Source organism: Palaemon carinicauda, chromosome 37 (assembly GCF_036898095.1).
Source record: "Palaemon carinicauda isolate YSFRI2023 chromosome 37, ASM3689809v2, whole genome shotgun sequence".
NCBI classification, from domain to species: Eukaryota; Metazoa; Arthropoda; class Malacostraca; order Decapoda; family Palaemonidae; genus Palaemon; species Palaemon carinicauda.
In genome coordinates this window covers 25,944,979-25,963,574 of record NC_090761.1, presented here as the reverse complement: position 1 = coordinate 25,963,574, position 18,596 = coordinate 25,944,979, and the positions used below count along the sequence as shown (strand labels likewise).

At 35.2% G+C, this 18,596-nt stretch overlaps 1 protein-coding gene across 4 annotated transcripts in view; it reads left to right on the top strand.

Moving 5' to 3' along the window:
* The window catches only part of LOC137629518 (uncharacterized), a 58,542-nt gene extending 41,265 nt beyond the window's left edge, over positions 1–17,277 (top strand). For 2 of the 4 annotated variants that reach the window (XR_011041524.1, XM_068360897.1), the window contains exons 4-5: positions 14,539–14,665; positions 15,450–17,277. The gene's annotated coding sequence lies outside the window, so the exon portion shown is untranslated. The remainder of the gene's footprint in view (positions 1–14,538; positions 14,666–15,449) is intronic. The other 2 variants (XM_068360899.1, XM_068360900.1) reach the window with 2 other exon arrangements.
* The last annotated feature ends 1,319 nt before the right edge of the window (positions 17,278–18,596 follow it).

Sequence of the window (18,596 nt, the reverse complement as noted above, 5' to 3'; positions counted from 1 at the left end):
CCCAAATATTTAAGCTTTACACCGTACACTGTTGGTATTACTTCCCAAATATTTGAAGCTTTACACTGTACACTGTTGGTATTACTTCCCAAGTCTTGGAAGCTTTACACTGTACACTGTTGGTATTACTTCCCAAGTCTTTGAAGCTTTACACTGTACACTGTTGGTATTACTTCCCAAATATTTGAAGCTTTACACTGTACACTGTTGGTATTACTTCCCAAGTCTTTGAAGCTTTACACTGTACACTGTTGGTATTACTTCCCAAATATTTGAAGCTTTACACTGTACACTGTTGGTATTACTTCCCAAGTCTTTGAAGCTTTACACTGTACACTGTTGGTATTACTTCCCAAGTCTTTGAAGCTTTACACTGTACACTGTTGGTATTACTTCCCAAATATTTGAAGCTTTACACTGTACACTGTTGGTATTACTTCCCAAGTCTTTGAAGCTTTACACTGTACACTGTTGGTATTACTTCCCAAATATTTGAAGCTTTACACTGTACACTGTTGGTATTACTTCCCAAATATTTGAAGCTTTACACTGTACACTGTTGGTATTACTTCCCAAGTCTTTGAAGCTTTACACTGTACACTGTTGGTATTACTTCCCAAGTCTTGAAGCTTTACACTGTACACTGTTGGTATTACTTCCCAAATATTTGAAGCTTTACACTGTACACTGTTGGTATTACTTCCCAAGTCTTTGAAGCTTTACACTGTACACTGTTGGTATTAATTCCCAAGTCTTTGAAGCTTTACACTGTACACTGTTGGTATTACTTCCCAAATATTTGAAGCTTTACACTGTACACTGTTGGTATTACTTCCCAAGTCTTTGAAGCTTTACACTCTACACTGTTGGTATTACTTCCCAAATATTTGAAGCTTTACACTGTACACTGTTGGTATTACTTCCCAAGTCTTGAAGCTTTACACTGTACACTGTTGGTATTACTTCCCAAGTCTTTGAAGCTTTACACTGTACACTGTTGGTATTACTTCCCAAATATTTGAAGCTTTACACTACACTGTTGGTATTACTTCCCAAATATTTGAAGCTTTACACTGTACACTGTTGGTATTACTTCCCAAATATTTGAAGCTTTACACTGTACACTGTTGGTATTACTTCCCAAATATTTGAAGCTTTACACTGTACACTGTTGGTATTACTTCCCAAGTCTTTGAAGCTTTACACTGTACACTGTTGGTATTACTTCCCAAGTCTTTGAAGCTTTACACTGTACACTGTTGGTATTACTTCCCAAATATTTGAAGCTTTACACTGTACACTGTTGGTATTACTTCCCAAATATTTGAAGCTTTACACTGTACACTGTTGGTATTACTTCCCAAGTCTTTGAAGCTTTACACTGTACACTGTTGGTATTACTTCCCAAATATTTGAAGCTTTACACTGTACACTGTTGGTATTACTTCCCAAGTCTTTGAAGCTTTACACTGTACACTGTTGGTATTACTTCCCAAGTCTTTGAAGCTTTACACTGTACACTGTTGGTATTACTTCCCAAGTCTTTGAAGCTTTACACTGTACACTGTTGGTATTACTTCCCAAATATTTGAAGCTTTACACTGTACACTGTTGGTATTACTTCCCAAATATTTGAAGCTTTACACTGTACACTGTTGGTATTACTTCCCAAGTCTTTGAAGCTTTACACTGTACACTGTTGGTATTACTTCCCAAATATTTGAAGCTTTACACTGTACACTGTTGGTATTACTTCCCAAGTCTTTGAAGCTTTACACTGTACACTGTTGGTATTACTTCCCAAGTATTTGAAGCTTTACACTCTACACTGTTGGTATTACTTCCCAAATATTTGAAGCTTTACACTGTACACTGTTGGTATTACTTCCCAAGTCTTGGAAGCTGTACACTGTGCACTGTTGGTATTACTTCCCAAATATTTGAAGCTTTACACTGTACACTGTTGGTATTACTTCCCAAATATTTGAAGCTTTACACTCTACACTGTTGGTATTACTTCCCAAGTATTTGAAGCTTTACACTGTACACTGTTGGTATTACTTCCCAAATATTTGAAGCTTTACACTACACTGTTGGTATTACTTCCCAAATATTTGAAGCTTTACACTGTACACTGTTGGTATTACTTCCCAAGTCTTTGAAGCTTTACACTGTACACTGTTGGTATTACTTCCCAAGTCTTGAAGCTTTACACTGTACACTGTTGGTATTACTTCCCAAATATTTGAAGCTTTACACTGTACACTGTTGGTATTACTTCCCAAATATTTGAAGCTTTACACTGTACACTGTTGGTATTACTTCCCAAGTCTTGAAGCTTTACACTGTACACTGTTGGTATTACTTCCCAAATATTTGAAGCTTTACACTGTACACTGTTGGTATTACTTCCCAAGTCTTTGAAGCTTTACACTGTGCACTGTTGGTATTACTTCCCAAGTCTTGAAGCTTTACACTGTACACTGTTGGTATTACTTCCCAAATATTTGAAGCTTTACACTGTACACTGTTGGTATTACTTCCCAAATATTTGAAGTTTTACACTCTACACTGTTGGTATTACTTCCCAAGTCTTGAAGCTTTACACTGTACACTGTTGGTATTACTTCCCAAATATTTGAAGCTTTACACTGTACACTGTTGGTATTACTTCCGAAATATTTGAAGCTTTACACTCTACACTGTTGGTATTACTTCCCAAGTCCTTGAAGCTTTACACTGTACACTGTTGGTATTACTTCCCAAATATTTGAAGCTTTACACTGTACACTGTTGGTATTACTTCCCAGTCTTTGAAGCTTTACACTGTACACTGTTGGTATTACTTCCCAAATATTTGAAGCTTTACACTGTACACTGTTGGTATTACTTCCCAAATATTGAAGCTTTACACTGTACACTGTTGGTATTACTTCCCAAGTCTTTGAAGCTTTACACTGTACACTGTTGGTATTACTTCCCAAAATATTTGAAGCTTTACACTGTACACTGTTGGTATTACTTCCCAAATATTTGAAGCTTTACACTGTACACTGTTGGTATTACTTCCCAAATATTTGAAGCTTTACACTGTACACTGTTGGTATTACTTCCCAAGTCTTTGAAGCTTTACACTGTACACTGTTGTATTATTCCCAAATATTTGAAGCTTTACACTGTACACTGTTGGTATTACTTCCCAAGTCTTTGAAGCTTTACACTACACTGTTGGTATTACTTCCCAAATATTTGAAGCTTTACACTGTACACTGTTGGTATTACTTCCCAAGTCTTGAAGCTTTACACTGTACACTGTTGGTATTACTTCCCAAGTCTTTGAAGCTTTACACTGTACACTGTTGGTATTACTTCCCAAGTCTTTGAAGCTTTACACTGTACACTGTTGGTATTACTTCCCAAGTCTTGAAGCTTTACACACTGTACACTGTTGGTATTACTTCCCAAATATTTGAAGCTTTACACTGTACACTGTTGGTATTACTTCCCAAATATTTGAAGCTTTACACTGTACACTGTTGGTATTACTTCCCAAGTCTTTGAAGCTTTACACTGACACTGTTGGTATTACTTCCCAAGTCTTTGAAGCTTTACACTGTACACTGTTGGTATTACTTCCCAAGTTTTGAAGCTTTACACTGTACACTGTTGGTATTACTTCCCAAGTCTTAGAAGCTTTACACTGTACACTGTTGGTATTACTTCCCAAGGCTTCGGAGCTTTATAATGTACACTGTTATTACTTCCTAATTCTTCGAAACATATTCTACACTGTTGGTATTACTACCCAAGTCTTTGGAACTTTATACTACACTGTTTCTATTACTTCCCAAGTCTTTGAAGCTTTATACTCTACACTGTTGGCATTACTTCCCTAGTCTTTGAAGTTTTACACTATACACTGTTGGTATTACTTCCCAAGTCTTTGATGTTTTACACTGTACACTGTTGGTATTACTTCCCAAGTCTTGGAAGCTTTACACTGTACACTGTTGGTATTACTTCCAAAGTCTTTGAGGTTTTACACTGTACACTGTTAGTATTTCTTTCCAAGTCTGAAGTTTTACACTGTACACTGTTGGTATTACTTCCCAAGTCTTTGAGGTTTTACACTGTACACTGTTGGTATTACTTCCCAAGTTTTGGAAGCGTTACACTGTGCACTGTTGGTATTAATTCCCAACTATTTGAAGCTTTACATTGTACACTGTTGGTATTACTTCCCAAGTCTTAGAAGCTTTACACTGTACACTGTTGATATTACTTCCCAAATATTTGAAGCTTTACACCGTACACTGTTTGTATTACTTCCCAAATATTTGAAGCTTAACACTGTACACTGTTGGTATTAATTCCCAAGTCTTTGAAGCTTTACACTGTACACGGTTGATATTACTTCCCAAATATTTGAAGCTTTACACCGTACACTGTTGGTATTACTTCCCAAGTCTTTTTAGTTTTACACCGTACACTGTTGGTATTACTTCCCAAGTCTTTGAAGCTTTACACTGACACTGTTGGTATTAATTCCTAAGTCTTTGAAGCTTTACACTGACACTGTTGGTATTAATTCCTATGTCTTTGAATCTTTACGCTGTACACTGTTGGTATTACTTCCCAAATATTTGAAGCTTTACACTGTACACTGTTGGTATTAATTCCCAAGACTTTGAAGCTTCACACTGACACTGTTGGTATTAATTCCCAAGACTTTGAAGCTTTACACTGACACTGTTGGTATTAATTCCCAAGTCTTTGAAGCTTTACGCTGTACACTGTTGATATTACTTCCCAAATATTTGAAGCTTTACACTGTACACTGTTGGTATTAATTCCCAAATATTTGAAGCTTTACACTGTACACTGTTGGTATTACTTCCCAAATATTTGAAGCTTTACACTGTACACTGTTGGTATTAATTCCCAAATATTTGAAGCTTTACACTGTACACTGTTGGTATTAATTCCCAAATATTTGAAGCTTTACACTGTACACTGTTGGTATTACTTCCCAAATATTTGAAGCTTTACACCTTACACTGTTGGTATTAATTCCCAAGTCTTTGAAGCTTTACACTGACACTGTTGGTATTAATTCCCAAGTCTTTGAAGCTTTACGCTGTACACTGTTGGTATTACTTCCCAAATATTTGAAGCTTTACACTGTACACTGTTGGTATTACTTCCCAAATATTTGAAGCTTTACACTGTTGGTATTAATTACCAAGTCTTTGAAGCTTTACACTGTACACTGTTGGTATTACTTCCCAAATATTTGAAGCTTTACACTGTACACTGTTGGTATTAATTCCCAAGTCTTTGAAGCTTTACACTGTACACTGTTGGTATTACTTCCCAAATATTTGAAGCTTTACACCGTACACTGTTGGTATTACTTCCCAAGTGTTTGAAGCTTTACACTGTACACTGTTGGTATTACTTCCCAAATATTTGAAGCTTCACACTGTACACTGTTGGTATTAATTCCCAAGTCATGGAAGCTTTATACTGTACACTGTTGGTATTACTTCCCAAATATTTGATATTTGAAGCTTTACACTGTACACTGTTGGTATTACTTACCAAATATTTGAAGCTTTACACCGTACACTGTTGGTATTACTTCCCAAGTCTTTGAAGCTTTACACTGTACACTGTTGGTATTACTTCCCAAGTCTTTGAAGCTTTACACTGTACACTGTTGGTATTACTTCCCAAATATTTGAAGCTTTACACCGTACACTGTTGGTATTACTTCCCAAATATTTGAAGCTTTACACTGTACACTGTTGGTATTACTTCCAAGTCTTTGAAGCTTTACACTGTACACTGTTGGTATTACTTCCCAAATATTTGAAGCTTTACACCGTACACTGTTGGTATTACTTCCCAAGTCTTTGAAGCTTTACACTGTACACTGTTGGTATTACCTCCCAAGTCTTTGAAGCTTTACACTGTACACTGTTGGTATTACTTCCCAAATATTTGAAGCTTTACACCGTACACTGTTGGTATTACTTCCCAAATATTTGAAGCTTTACACTGTACACTGTTGGTATTACTTTCCAAGTCTTTGAAGCTTTACACTGTACACTGTTGGTATTACTTCCCAAATATTTGAAGCTTTACACCGTACACTGTTGGTATTACTTCCCAAATATTTAAGCTTTACACTGTACACTCTTGGTATTAATTCCCAAGTCTTTGAAGCTTTACACTGTACACTGTTGGTATTACTTCCCAAATATTTGAAGCTTTACACCGTACACTGTTGGTATTACTTCCCAAATATTTGAAGCTTTACACTGTACACTGTTGGTATTAATTCCCAAGTCTTTGAAGCTTTACACTGTACACTGTTGGTATTACTTCCCAAATATTTGAAGCTTTACACTGTACACTGTTGGTATTACTTCCCAAGTCTTTAAAGCTTTACACTGTACACTGTTGGTATTACTTCCCAAATATTTGAAGCTTTACACTGTACACTGTTGGTATTACTTCCCAAGTCTTTTAAGCTTTAAGCTTTACACTGTACACTGTTGGTATTACTTCCCAAATATTTAAAACTACACACCGTACACTGTTGGTATTACTTCCCAAATATTTGAAGCTTTACACTGTACGCTGTTGGTATTACTTCCCAAGTCTTTGAAGCTTTACACTGTACACTGTTGGTATTACTTCCCAAATATTTGAAGCTTTACACTCTACACTGTTGGTATTACTTCCCAAATATTTGAAGCTTTACACTGTACACTGTTGGTATTAATTCCCAAATATTTGAAGCTTTACACCGTACACTGTTGGTATTACTTCGCAAATATTTGAAGCTTTACATTGTACACTGTTGGTATTACTTCCCAAGTCTTTGAAGCTTTACACTGTACACTGTTAGTATTACTTCCCAAGTCTTTGAAGCTTTACACTGTACACTGTTGGTATTACTTCCCAAATATTTGAAGCTTTACACCGTACACTGTTGGTATTACTTCCCAAATATTTGAAGCTTTACACTGTACACTGTTGGTATTACTTTCCAAGTCTTTGAAGCTTTACACTGTACACTGTTGGTATTACTTCCCAAATATTTGAAGCTTTACACCGTACACTGTTGGTATTACTTCCCAAATATATTAAGCTTTACACTGTACACTCTTGGTATTAATTCCCAAGTCTTTGAAGCTTTACACTGTACACTGTTGGTATTACTTCCCAAATATTTGAAGCTTCACACCGTACACTGTTGGTATTACTTCCCAAATATTTGAAGCTTTACACTGTACACTGTTGGTATTAATTCCCAAGTCTTTGAAGCTTTACACTGTACACTGTTGGTATTACTTCCCAAATATTTGAAGCTTTACACTGTACACTGTTGGTATTAATTCCCAAGTCTTTGAAGCTTTACACTGTACACTGTTGGTATTACTTCCCAAATATTTGAAGCTTTACACTGTACACTGTTGGTATTACTTTCCAAGTCTTTGAAGCTTTACACTGTACACTGTTGGTATTACTTCCCAAATATTTGAAGCTTTACATCGTACACTGTTGGTATTACTTCCCAAATATTTGAAGCTTTACACTGTACACTGTTGGTATTACTTCCCAAATATTTGAAGATTTACACTGTACACTGTTGGTATTACTTCCCCAATTTTTGAAGCTTCACGCCGTACACTGTTTGTATTACTTCCCAAGTCTTTGAAGCTTTACACTGTACACTGTTGGTATTACTTCCCAAGGGTTTGAAGCTTTACACTGTACACTGTTGGTATTACTTCCCAAATATTTGAAGCTTTACACCGTACACTATTGGTATTACTTCCCAAGTCCTTGAAGCTTTACACTGTACACTGTTGGTATTACTTCCCAAATATTTGAAGCTTTACACCGTACACTGTTGGTATTACTTCCCAAATATTTGAAGCTTTACACTTTTCACTGTTGGTATTACTTCCCAAGTGTTTGAAGCTTTACACTGTACACTGTTGGTATTACTTCCCAAGTCTTTGAAGCTTTACACAGTACACTGTTGGTATTACTTCCCAAGTCTTTGAAGCTTTACACTCTACACTGTTGGTATTACTTCCCAAATATTTAAAACTTTACACCGTACACTGTTGGTATTACTTCCCAAATATTTGAAGCTTTACACTGTACACTGTTGGTATTTCTTCCCAAGTCTTGGAAGCTTTACATTGTACACTGTTGGTATTACTTCCCAAGTCTTTGAAGCGTTACACTGTACACTATTGGTATTACTTCCCAAATATTTGAAGCTTTACACTGTACACTGTTGGTATTACTTCCCCAATTTTTGAAGCTTCACACCGTACACTGTTGGTATTACTTTCCAAGTCTTTGAAGCTTTACACTGTACACTGTTGGTATTACTTCCCAAGTCTTTGAAGCTTTACACTGTACACTGTTGGTATTACTTCCCAAGTCTTTGAAGCTTTACACTGTACACTGTTGGTATTACTTCCCAAATATTTGAAGCTTTACACCGTACACTGTTGGTATTACTTCCCAAATATTTGAAGCTTTACACTGTACACTGTTGGTATTACTTCCCAAATATTTGAAGCTTTACACTGTACACTGTTGGTATTACTTCCCCAATTTTTGAAGCTTCACGCCGTACACTGTTGGTATTACTTCCCAAGTCTTTGAAGCTTTACACTGTACACTGTTGGTATTACTTCCCAAGTCTTTGAAGCTTTACACTGTACACTGTTGGTATTACTTCCCAAATATTTGAAGCTTTACACCGTACACTATTGGTATTACTTCCCAAATATTTGAAGCTTTACACCGTACACTGTTGGTATTACTTCCCAAATATTTGAAGCTTTACACTTTTCACTGTTGGTATTACTTCCCAAGTCTTTGAAGCTTTACACTGTACACTGTTGGTATTACTTCCCAAGTCTTTGAAGCTTTACACAGTACACTGTTGGTATTACTTCCCAAGTCTTTGAAGCTTTACACTCTACACTGTTGGTATTACTTCCCAAATATTTAAAACTTTACACCGTACACTGTTGGTATTACTTCCAAATATTTGAAGCTTTACACTGTACACTGTTGGTATTTCTTCCCAAGTCTTGGAAGCTTTACATTGTACACTGTTGGTATTACTTCCCAAGTCTTTGAAGCGTTACACTGTACACTATTGGTATTACTTCCCAAATATTTGAAGCTTTACACCGTACACTGTTGGTATTACTTACCAAGTCTTGGAAGCTTTACACTCTACACTGTTGGTATTACTTCCCAAATATTTGAAGCTTTACACCGTACACTGTTGGTATTACTTCCCAAATATTTGAAGCTTTACACTGTACACTGTTGGTATTACTTCCCAAGTCTTGGAAGCTTTACACTACACTGTTGGTATTACTTCCCAAATATTTGAAGCTTTACACTGTACACTGTTGGTATTACTTCCCAAGTCTTGGAAGCTTTACACTGTACACTGTTGGTATTAATTCCCATGTCTTGGAAGCTTTACACTGTACACTGTTGGTATACTTCCCAAATATTTGAAGCTTTACACTGTACACTGTTGGTATTACTTCCCAAGTCTTTGAAGCTTTACACTGTACACTGTTGGTATTACTTCCCAAGTCTTTTAAGCTTTACACTGTACACTGTTGGTATTACTTCCCAAGTCTTTGAAGCTTTACACTGTACACTGTTGGTATTACTTCCCAAATATTTAAAACTTTACACCGTACACTGTTGGTATTACTTCCCAAATATTTGAAGCTTTACACTGTACACTGTTGGTATTACTTCCCATGTTGGTATTACTTCCCAAGTCTTGGAAGCTTTACACTGTACACTGTTGGTATTAATTCCCAAGTCTTTGAAGCTTAACACTGTACACTATTGGTATTACTTCACAAATATATGAAGCTTTACACCGTACACTGTTGGTATTACTTCACAAATATTTGAAGCTTTACACCGTACACTGTTGGTATTACTTACCAAGTCTTGGAAGCTTTACACTCTACACTGTTGGTATTAATTCCCAAGTCTTTGAAGCTTTACATTGTACACTATTGGTATTACTTCCCAAATATTTGAAGCTTTACACCGTACACTGTTGGTATTACTTCCCAAATATTTGAAGCTTTACACTGTACACTGTTGGTATTACTTCCCAAATATTTGAAGCTTTACACTGTACACTGTTGGTATTACTTCCCAAATATTTGAAGCTTTACACTGTACACTGTTGGTATCTCTTCCCAAGTCTTGGAAGCTTTACACTGTACACTGTTGGTATTACTTCCCAAGTCTTGGAAGCTTTACACTACACTGTTGGTATTACTTCCCAAATATTTGAAGCTTTACAGTGTACACTGTTGGTATTACTTCCCAAGTCTTGGAAGTTTTACACTGTACACTGTTGGTATTAATTCCCATGTCTTGGAAGCTTTACACTGTACACTGTTGGTATTACTTCCCAAATATTTGAAGCTTTACACTGTACACTGTTGGTATCTCTTCCCAAGTCTTGGAAGCTTTACACTGTACACTGTTGGTATTAATTCCCAAGTATTTGAAGCTTTACACTGTACACTGTTGGTATTACTTCCCAAATATTTGAAGCTTTACACTGTACACTGTTGGTATTACTTCCCAAATATTTGAAGCTTTACACTGTACACTGTTGGTATTACATCCCAAGTCTTTGAAGCTTTACACTCTACACTGTTGGTATTACTTCCCAAATATTTGAAGCTTTACACTGTACACTGTTGGTATTACTTCCCAAGTCTTGGAAGCTGTACACTGTGCACTGTTGGTATTAATTCCCAAGTCTGTGAAGCTTTACACTGTACACTGTTGGTATTACTTCCCAAATATTTGAAGCTTTACACCATACACTGTTGGTATTACATCCGAAATATTTGAAGCTTTACACTGTTGGTATTACGTCCTAAGTCTTTGAAGCTTTACACTGTACACTGTTGGTATTACTTCCCAAATATTTGAAGCTTTACACTGTACACTGTTGGTATTACTTCCCAAGTCTTTGAAGCTGTACACTGTATGCTGTTGGTATTACTTCCCAAATATTTGAAGCTTTACACACTACACTGTTGGTATTACTTCCCAAATTTTTGAAGCTTTACACTGTACACTGGTGGTATTACTTCCCAAGTCTTTGAAGCTTTACACTGTACACTGTTGGTATTACTTCCCAAATATTTGAAGCTTTACACTGTACACTGTTGGTATTACTTCCCAAATATTTGAAGCTTTACACTGTACACTGTTGGTATTACTTCCCAAATATTTAAAGCTTTACACTGTACACTGTTGGTATTACTTCCCAAGTCTTTGAAGCTTTACACTGTACACTGTTGGTATTACTTCCCAAATATTTGAAGCTCTAAACTGTACACTGTTGGTATTACTTCCCAAGTCTTTGAAGCTTTACACTGTACACTGTTGGTATTATTTCCCAAATATTTGAAGCTTTACACTGTACACTGTTGGTATTACTTCCCAAGTCTTTGAAGCTTTAGACTGTACACTGTTGGTATTACTTCCCAAATATTTGAAGCTTTACACTGTACACTGTTGGTATTACTTCCCAAGTCTTGGAAGCTTTACACTGTACACTGTTGGTATTAATTCCCAAGTCTTTGAAGCTTTACAATGTACACTGTTGGTATTACTTCCCAAATATTTGAAGCTTTACACTGTACACTGTTGGTATTACTTTACAAGTCTTTGAAGCTTTACACACTATACTGTTGGTATTACTTCCCAAATATTTGAAGCTTTATACCGTACATTGTTGGTATTACTTCCCAAATATTTGAAGCTTTATACTGTACACTGTTGGTATTACTTCCCAAGTCTTGGAAGCTTCACACTCTACACTGTTGGTATTAATTCCCAAGTCTTTGAAGCTTTACACTGTACACTGTTAGTATTACTTCCCAAATATTTGAATCTTTACAGTGTACACTGTTGGTATTAATTGCCAAGTCTTGGAACCTTTACACTGTACCCTGTTGGTATTACTTCCCAAGTCTTTGAAGCTTTACACTGTACACTGTTGGTATTACTTCCCAAATATTTGAAGCTTTACACTCTTCACTGTTGGTATTACTTCCCAAATATTTGAACCTTTACATTCTACACTGTTGGTATTACTTCCCAAATATTTGAAGCTTTACACTGTACACTGTTGGTATTACTTCCCAAATATTTGAAGCTTTACACCGTACACTGTTGGTATTACTTCCCAAATATTTGAAGCTTTACACTGTACACTGTTGGTATTACTTCCCAAATATTGGAAGCTTTACACTGTTGGTATTACTTCCCAAGTCTTTGAAGCTTTACACTGTACACTCTTGGTATTAATTCCCAAGTCTTTGAAGCTTCACACTCTACACTGTTGGTATTACTTCCCAAATATTTAAAGCTTTACACTGTACACTGTTGGTATTACTTCCCAAATATTTGAAGCTTTACACTGTACACTGTTGGTATTACTTCCCAAGTCTTGGAAGCTTTACACTGTACATTGTTGTTAATAATTCCCAAGTCTGTGAAGCTTTACACTGTACACTGTTGGTATTACTTCCCAAATATTTGAAGCTTTACACTGTACACTGTTGTTATTACTTCCCAAATATTTGAAACTTTACACTGTACACTGTTGGTATTACTTCCCAAGTCTTTGAAGCTTTACACTGTACACTGTTGGTATTACTTCCCAAATATTTGAAGCTTTACACTGTACACTGTTGGTATTAATTCCCAAGTCTTTGAAGCTTCACACTCTACACTGTTGGTATTACTTCCCAAGTCTTTGAAGCTTTACACTGTACACTGTTGGTATTACTTCCCAAATATTTGAAGCTTTACACTGTACACTGTTGGTATTACTTCCCAAGTCTTGGTAGCTTTACACTGTACACTGTTGGTATTACTTCCCAAGTCTTGGAAGCTTTACACTATACACTGTTGGTATTACTTCCCAAATATTTGAAGCTTTACACTGTACACTGTTGGTATTACTTCCCAAGTCTTCGAAGCTTTACACTGTACACTGTTAGTATTACTTCCCAAATATTTGAAACTTTACACTGTACACTGTTGGTATTACTTCCCAAATATTTGAACCTTTACATTCTACACTGTTGGTATTACTTCCCAAATATTTGAACCTTTACACTCTACATTGTTGGTATTACTTCCCAAATATTTGAAGCTTTACACTGTACACTGTTGGTATTACTTTCCAAGTCTTTGAAGCTTTACACTGTACACTGTTGGTATTACTTCCGAAATATTTGAAGCTTTACACTGTACACTGTTGGTATTACTTCCCAAATATTCGAAGCTTTACACTGTACACTGATCTTATTACTTCCCAAGTCTTTGGAGCTTTACACTGTACACTGTTGGTATTACTTCCCAAGTGTTTGAAGCTTTACACTGTACACTGATCTTATTACTTCCCAAGTCTTTGGAGCTTTGCATTGAAAATTGTTGGTATTACTTCCTAAGTTTTTGAAACTTCACACAGTACATTGTTGGTAATACTTCCTAAGTGTTTGAGGCTTTACACTGTACACTGTAGGTATTAATTTCAAGGCTTTGGAGATTTACACTGTACATTGTTTATTTCTTCCCAAGTCATTGAACCTTTGCACTCTACAGTGTTGGCTTCACTTCTCAAGTATTTTGAGCCTTATATTGTATACTGTTGGCATTATTTGACAGTCTTTCGAGCCTTATGCTGTACACTGGTGGGATTACAGAGTTTTTGTAGCGCTACTTAATCCTTTGGTCCATAGCTGCTCTCACTTTATAATTTTCACCTCAACACTGGTCTTGCTTCCTTTCTCCCATCGTATTGCCCAACCACGTCCTTTATCTCGGTGTAGCCTGGGGCCATTGCCTTACCTTAGATGCACTTAATGGCCTTACAGGACCAGCACTTTGGTATACTCTCTATATATGCATCCAATCAAAAGTTAGGATAATCCATAGAGAAATTTTCTATGGTTTTGAAATTCATGCCATCTATTTCCTTGCATATTTACTGATTGAAGAGAAGGACTGCTAAATTGCTGGACTACCTTTCTTTCATGGGTCAGTTTTTACTTTATAACTGCATTGCTAATCGGCTATATTAGATTTTCAGAGCAATCCAGTCATTGTTAATGTTTAGTGGCTGTTAATATTTGGATAAAATCCTCTAAAATTTAGGTGCTATTTTTTTTAACCAGCTGCTAGTTAGGATTGGATAAACATACGGACTGTAGGATGAAATGCTTTTAAATTTCTAGGGATCAGTTTTCTATCTCTATTGGTAAGAAATAAAAATCTGTTAATATGCAAAGTAAACGCAACATCATTAGAAGGTATCTTAGTAGCGTCCAGATATCAAAAGACAACCGTATAAAATATATAAAAGTAATACCCATGGTGTTAAATAGTCAGTACTAAAAATACTGCATTTTGTTTCAGAAGAGGTGAACTACAAGCGAATTCAAACATTCTACCCTTTGAGGGACAAAGGTACGAATCAGTTTTGCCAGCTGAGGTTGATTCGTCCAACTTTTTCCAACACTGCTGCTGATCTCTGAAACTGAAGGTATGGCTCTTCAAGAACAAGAAAAACTCCTGTTATTCATGAATGTTAATATTTAAAATGTTAATTATTCTAGAAATTTATTTTGCATTGTTCTTCAGGTCTTTTGACTGCAATCCATTGGATCATTAGAATTAGTTCGCAAAAATGAAACTAGTTAATGAAAATATTTTAGGTTGTATGTTCTAAATCAGGATTTAAGCAGGTCCAATGTTATCATCATCATCATAATAATGATAATGATAATAATAGCACTGTTCGTTCATTTCAGTACAGAGATGAATACTTTTATATTCCAAAATCTTATATAAAACATTCCATGTAATCCATTATCTCTCTTTTTCAATGATTTCCATAAGTCACACTTAGCTGATTGAAATTAAAAAGAAATAATTGACCATTACTTGTGAACTTCCATTATGATACACTATCTTAGTATATATGGTGATGAAACAAACTTTTAAGATATTTTTTTTTTTAAATTATTTCCTTTGTCATTTAAAATTGAGTCAAGATGGACTACCTGTTTTATTTGTATATTTCCTGTTAATTGGGAACTAGACATATGATTCTCCGGGCTAGTTACAGCTAATGTCTGTCTCTTGATAAATTGTAAGCAACGTTCTCCCAATTCTTATGAATTCCAAATAAAATTATCCTTATAATACTTTCCAAGGAAAATTACCTTTCTCTAATATGTTGCAAGTAGCAATTGCCTAATCTTATAAGTTAGTAAAAATCTTCTAGAATTTATACAATGTATTCAGCCAATTTTTCGTTCTTTCAGAAATTCCCGAAGGACACTTACAAGATCTTCGTTCCCTTTCTTCAGTTACACCGTCAAGCTTCAACTTTTTCAACTAAATTTCCCAATGCAAAACTACAAATGGTTGGGGATTATTAATAGAAATGGCTTTTAAATGAGTAGTTCATTTACTTCAGTTACTTATCAGTTGAATATCTTGATAGATTTGACATAGATATGGTGGACTAAGTTGAATATGCTTAGAGTTGCATAGGTTTAGCTATAGATATAGTTCAATGATTAGACGTTGAGCAAAATTTTGCCTTAAATTTAGTAGATTATTAAGTGTCAGATTCACCGTTTGCTTTAAATCCAGTGATCTGTAAATGGAGATGCTTTAAGAGACAATTTTTTCTCCTGTGATATAGTACATGTAACTAAATAGGCTTAGTTTATTTTTTACATTTAATATAATACTGTAAGATATGCTTTGAGATACATAAAATTTTACAATATATTAAACTATCAGTAAAATAGACTTTTGAGGTACGTAGGGCCAGGTAATTTTGGGAATTACAATATATTTTAAGTTAACTCCTTTCCTTAGCTTATGAATGTTGCATTAGCTTTCTAATAGTAGCAGGAACCTTGAGCTAAAGCTGGTTCTGTACTTGTATTGTAAGCATTAATGCCTCCAAAAGACTTCAAAGTTGAATTTTCAGACTTAGATTACTCAAGACTCTTAATGCAGAATGAATAGCAGATCAAAGTATTATATTTGCATTCTGAGATAGGATATACTTCAAAATTTAGTTTGATAGTTTTTCATATCAGTGTTTCAGACAAATTGAAAGATTACAATAACTATTAAGCAATCCAACATTAACTTTTTGAGATTTTTGTAAGTTGCTATGAAATTGATGCACATAGAAGACTTAATTATTCATTCAGGCAGAGTATATTAAGAGGAGCATTATTGTCATGGCATCTTCCCATATTTCATGACACTGCTGGCAAACTGAAATGTGCTGACAAGCCTATATTGGATTTATGATTTGAAGTTGAATTTAAATATTCTTCTCCTGTTTGGGGACATTTGCTATTGTTGACAATCTTATTTAGGTTAGAGCAAAAGTACTGCTGCTTTAAAGAGAGTGAGGTACTCTTCGGAAAGGTATTTCAAGTAAACTTAAGATGTAAGAATAATGTTAATGTTATTCCTCTATTATTGACAATAGTTTTTGGTTTGAATTTATAATTAACCTTAGATTAGGCTCAATTAGAATGTTTTATGTCACGTTTTCTGTTCGTAAATAGGTAAATTCCTATTTTTAGAAATATTCCCTATTTTTATTTAGAAGTTCTACTTTTAGAAGCGGGAATTGATGAGTCAGTTATGAGAATTGACTGATCCGCTTGATAAATTAGTTGGTATAATTTTTAGATCGACAGTTTTGAAAACCAGCCACTGCTTTATCAAACGCAATCTCGACATATCCCGAGGATTTCTTGTGAAGGAAAAATTTCTTTAAAAGCGAGTTCCTTAGTTCATAGTAAAGGTATAGAATTAACTACTATCGTTAAGCCAATAGGTTTATTCAAGGAATATCAAAGATAGATATCTGAGCAATGTTTAGTTCAAATGCTTGAACAGCTGCAGTAAGTGGGAAATATTCTGAATTAGGGAAGATTTTAAGACTATGCACACGTACCCAAAGAATTACTCGATAGGAATTGTAAAAAGCGAGTAGCCATACAATGTACAAGCAATTTCAGAGTATCGGTAAGAGATTTTTCTCGGCTTAAAAATCACTAGTGAAAGTTAGTTTTTCAGTAATGGAATAGCTTTGTTTGATATAAATGTAATAAAGATTATTTTATAACATTTTCATACTGCCGCAGTCTTGAAGTTTGTGCTTTTTTTTTTTTAATTTAAGGTGTAAATCATCATTATATCACTGTTAATGTGCTTCACACATCTCCCATTGCTTTTTTTAATATTTAGTTTTTGTTCTGTTAAAAATTCAATTTGAAAAATGGATCAATGGGAAACGATTGTAAAACCAATGTCAATTGATTTAATTGTACAAGGACTTCTGTATTTCATCTTGATGCTCAGTTCTCACAAAGTCAAACAGGGCGCTTTTGGTTTACAACTTTATGGAAAGCCTAAAGGATTTTTATTATTAAATTTTGTGACCAAAAATAATTCAACTGCATAGGAATATCTCGCTAATCTTTAGAAATCGTATTTCATGTGTCAAAATGTGAAGAGGAATTTAGTCAACTTCATAACAATACCTTGCTACTCTTTAAGTATCGTATTTTGTGTGGTCATTAAAATGTGTATAAGAAGAATTTAAAGTAAACAATATCTCGTCACCCCCTTAAACTTGGTATACGATGTGGGCGTTAAAATCTGGATAGGGGAAAATTAAAGTAAAATTCCTAACTGTTTCGTCATCAGGATACGGGAAAACTCCAAATCAATCGATCTCTCACTCCTTAGATATGGCATACAATGGGGCCATTAAAACATTAGATGGGTGTAAAGTCAGTCCTATTCTTTTAGCGAACCAGCCTTACATATTTTGTGCTTTGCTAAAGTTTCAACATGCTCCTTCAAAGCATTGGTTCACTCATACTTGAAGCATCACTACGCGTGACGCAAATAGCTGGAGGGGATTAGTGAACACTAAATGTCATGAAGTATTACGATTTTAAAAGTTTGAAAGTTTTGTCATGGTTTTTTATCTTTACCGTTTCACGGCTCCTTTAATGGTGGAAATTCTTGCGTTTAATGCTGAGGAAAACATGAGAACTAGAGTAGACTTAAAGCATTACGTTATAAATTTTTGCAACTTTAAAAGCTATGAATTATTGCTTATGTATTATTAAATGAACATAAAGTTGAAGTACAGAAGTTCTCTTATACTGTAAGTAGATAGAAAATTGGAAAAATTGTAGATAGAAAAATTGGAAAGACTTAAAAATAAAAGAAGACTCCTGGGAGTCAGCATTGCAATGACTCAAGGAAGGGTTTGTTCTCAGCAGGAGGTACCCAGTCAGGTGTCTTCTGTGAGACTGACTCAAGTCAAGACTGTCTACTGAGCCGGCAGCTGATTGTCGAGATGGGAAAAGTCCTTTACTTCCCTTGTGGTTCTCCAGATGCGTTCTTGGTTTCTCTGC